This window comes from Pteropus medius, unplaced genomic scaffold (assembly GCF_902729225.1).
Source record: "Pteropus medius unplaced genomic scaffold, Ma_sr-lr_union100, whole genome shotgun sequence".
NCBI classification, from domain to species: domain Eukaryota; kingdom Metazoa; phylum Chordata; class Mammalia; order Chiroptera; family Pteropodidae; genus Pteropus; species Pteropus medius.
This window is the reverse complement of record NW_024354500.1, coordinates 23,049,208-23,053,176: the sequence shown is the minus strand read 5'-3', so window position 1 is coordinate 23,053,176 and position 3,969 is coordinate 23,049,208. Positions and strand designations below refer to the sequence as shown.

At 31.8% G+C, this 3,969-nt stretch overlaps 1 pseudogene; it reads right to left on the bottom strand.

Annotated features, from left to right (window-relative positions):
• Nucleotides 1–34: 34 nt before the first annotated feature.
• Nucleotides 35–150, bottom strand: LOC120595234 (uncharacterized; annotated as a pseudogene).
• Nucleotides 151–3,969: the final 3,819 nt, after the last annotated feature.

Sequence of the window (3,969 nt, the reverse complement as noted above, 5' to 3'; positions counted from 1 at the left end):
AATCGCAGGCATATAACTTTTTTTTTTTTTCTTATGCCTTCAACACCTGGTCTTCCTAGGTAGTCTCCTATCCAAGTACTAACCAGGCCCAACCCAGCTTAGCTTCCAAGATCAAACATCGGGCTTGTTCAGGGTGGCATGGCCATAGACTGTGGATCATGGACTGTGTCTCCACTGGGGCACGAACCCAGGACCTTCTGCGTGTAAAGCAGACATGCTAACCACTACACTATGAAACCACATCCGCAGGCATACAACTTTTTAGCACAAGTTTATCTTTGCCTTAAGCAAGCCTTGTCCATTGTTTCTGTGCACTAAGGTTAATTTACCTTTGAAATAAATTATAATCACATTTAAGAAAGCAAGTGATCTTATTAACTATCCTATAATCCAATTACTGTCTTCATTTCTCCCACTTTCATGTAATCTTCCTTACATTCCCTCCTCAATTCCAAATGAGTGAAAAAAACTGCAAACTATCTCTTAAGAATTTGAGATCTTGCTTCCCAGAAGTGTTATCAGTTTGGCTCAAATAAAATTTTATAAAAATTCTCTACAAGTTTGGACTTTCTTACATTGACAGGTTATTCCATTTAGTTTTGTGTGAGTGCACTTCTATGATGTTCACTCAAGGACAAAATTCTAAGGACACATTTCTCCAAACACATTCCTGTCCTTAAGCAGAGTGTGACTGTATATATACAAGGGAGTATTATTCAGCCATTAGAAGGAAGGAAATCTTGCCATTTGCAACAATATAGATGTACCTTGAGGGTATTATGTTAAGTGAGTTAAGTCAGAGAAAGAAATACAGAGACTGTATGATATCTTTTATATGTGGAATCTAAAAAAACTGTACAGGTGAAAGAAGAGCCTAGAATGGTGGTTACCGAAGACTGGGAGTAGGAGAATTGGGGAGATGTTTAAAGATGTAAACTTGCAACTAGTAGATAAATAATTCCTAGAGAGCTAATGCACAGCATAGAGATTATAGTCAACAAGATTATATTATAAACATCAAAATTGCTAGACCAAATCTTAATTCTGTAAAGGTGATAGAGATATTAACTAAAACTATGATAATAATCATATTGCAATGTATAAATGCATCAAAGCAACAGGGTGTACATCTTAAACTTATACAATTATACCTCAATAACACAAATAGAACAACAAAAAACACCTCTATGCTATTCCTCTGTACCGCCATCTTCTTTTATGGTTGTGTATTCTGACCTGCCTCAGGCTTCTCAATAAGCCTAGAATTAGTTCAAATGTTGCACAGCTTTTTCCTTGCCATCCTTAAATTTTCCCATATCTTATATCCAAACTATTAAGATCAGTTGAGCATCTAAAATTAGTGATGAGCTTTAATAACTTCAAATTTACTGTTAACGTGTTGCTATTAATTCGGCAATGGTTTCACAGAGTGGTTAAGAACACAGGCTCCGGGTCAAATTGTTTTGGTTTGAATTCTGACTTAGCCAGTTAATAGTGGTGAGATCTAGGGCAATCACTTATACTTGTTAGGCTTCAGTTCTCTCATCTTTGAAATGAGGGTAATAACACTTAATTCAAAAGATTTTTGAAGATTAAATGCAATAATCCATGAAAAGTATTCTGTAAATCATAAGACTAATATGTAAGCATTTAACAATTTATGAGCAATCATTGTCAATTATTTTTCAATACACAATGACTAAAACACTGAAGGAGAGAAATTTTCTATATCCTAATAATGACTAAATCTATAGATAACTTTATGTCTCTAATGTATATGAATTTGTTAACCAGAGTAATTTTTAGATATTGCACTTTTACTCATACAAATCCAACACTGAACATTAGTCATGCAATTGACTTTTGGAATTGATACAATAAAAACAATTATATTTTCACATAGATGAGAATTTTTTTAATTTTTTATTTTTGCATTTTAATATAGATGCTTTGTTTGTTCATTCTTGTTGCTAGTGTTCTAATTTTATAGTTTATTATATCTCTGCAATTTACATGAATATATAAAATGAATCAATAGAAAATGGGAAAGCAAAACTGGCAATGATGGGATACTTACTATGTGTGAGTCACTGTATTAAGTCATTAGCCTTTTTATTTTAATAATCTTCAAAATATCACCTCAGGCTTATTGCTGTATCTCATGGTACAGATGAGGAAAAAGAGACTCAGAACAGGTGAGTAGCTCCCTCACAGTCACAAATTAGCATCGTACTGTGTTGGATGACAAATATGCGCAATTTGAATAGTGACATAGCTGAGACTCGCAAAGATGCCTGGAGATATTCATAATCTTTCTGTTAATTGTGTGAAAATGATGATTTGAAAGGGATAAATGTTTGAAAAATAATTGAACATGGAATTTTCAATTAGTTTTAGAGTTTGGCAATTTGTTTTTCTTTAAAGGGTCAGATAGTAAATATTTTAGGCTTTGCATGCCATATGTTTCTGTTCATATTCTTCTTCAGTTTTTTGTTTTGTTTTTGTTTTAATAGCACTTCGAAAAAATTTCTGTTAGCTTGTAGGTCATATGAAAAGAATTTGCTAGCTTGGAGTTTACCCTGTGAGTCATTATATGCTAATTCCTGGTCTAGAACAAAAATAATTGTTAACTCTTTATTACAATGTAAATACTTGAATGAATAGGCAGTACACGAGATAGCATTAAAAAAGGTATCGAATAATAAAGAATAAATTATATAATATTTTAGTACTGAATTAAAAGTGTGTTAAAATATATATTATGTACATTGTTTTTTATAAAGCAAATTTTAAAAAATGGTCTGTTAACTGTGCTCTACAAAAGTAGTATTGTTCTTTGAGACGTGCATTTGGGAAAAGTCACATATAGTTATAATTGATTCCACAATGTTAGAAAAATCTTGTCTTGATTTTCTGTCATGTTGCTTTTACTAAATGGTTTTATTTTAAGAATAATTACAAATTAGTGCTAAACAAAGCTTTAACTACAGTAGAGATGACATTGACAATGTTTTTTTATATTATCTCATGCCAAATAAATAACAATTTGAGCAAAAATTTAATAAATTACTTAATGTATGTGTTTTAAAAAGTCTATACGTATCTGAAATATTTCTTGAAATAATGCTAATTTTGTCATTAAAAATATGAACTTTTCTATTTATAAAACAATAGGCTTAGTATCAGACTGGCAGATCACTAGTTACTCTCATGATTATATCCATATAGTTATTACTTTTATTTATTCATAAATTCATCAAATAGTCACTGAGAAAATATCACATATCAGATGTTGTGCCACACACTGTGCTAGATGATGGGTGATAGTGCATTAGGTTAGAAGAGATAAACAAATAAATATAGTGTATTGTATTATGAAAGAATTCAGGAATTGGTATAATGCTATTTATATTTCAGGAAAATGTGTGGGGTCAATGTATTGTTAATGCTGAGACTGGCCAGATAAGAAGCCTTCAAATTAACTTATGCTTTAATGAGTTGCACTTTACACCAAGAAAAATTTGAGCCAATGATTGGTATTAAATGAGTCCGCAGACATAGTATAAGTTTTTATTGACTCTATCTAGGCAGTGAATAGAGGATAAGTTAATAAAATTGTCCATTTTATTGGAGTGACCATCTGTACTAATATCAGTACAATTTATTGAAACTGGGAACCCTGGAGAAAGATGTTTTGATGTTAGGTAAGTTCAGCTTTAAGTGTCTGTAGGCCATCCGATGAAGAGGCCAATATTAGCACTGCTTTCCCCACATGGCGCACATTTATATATTCACACTATTCCTTGAGTTTATTTATTCTCTCTAACTGGTATTTAGTACTCTCACTCAAGACAGCATTTTCCACAAGATATGTGAAAATTTTCTTATCTGCATGCCATCTTCTTGCCCCCCTTCAAACTATTATATAGATAGCATAAAAAATTAGCATTCAAATCACTTTATTCACTT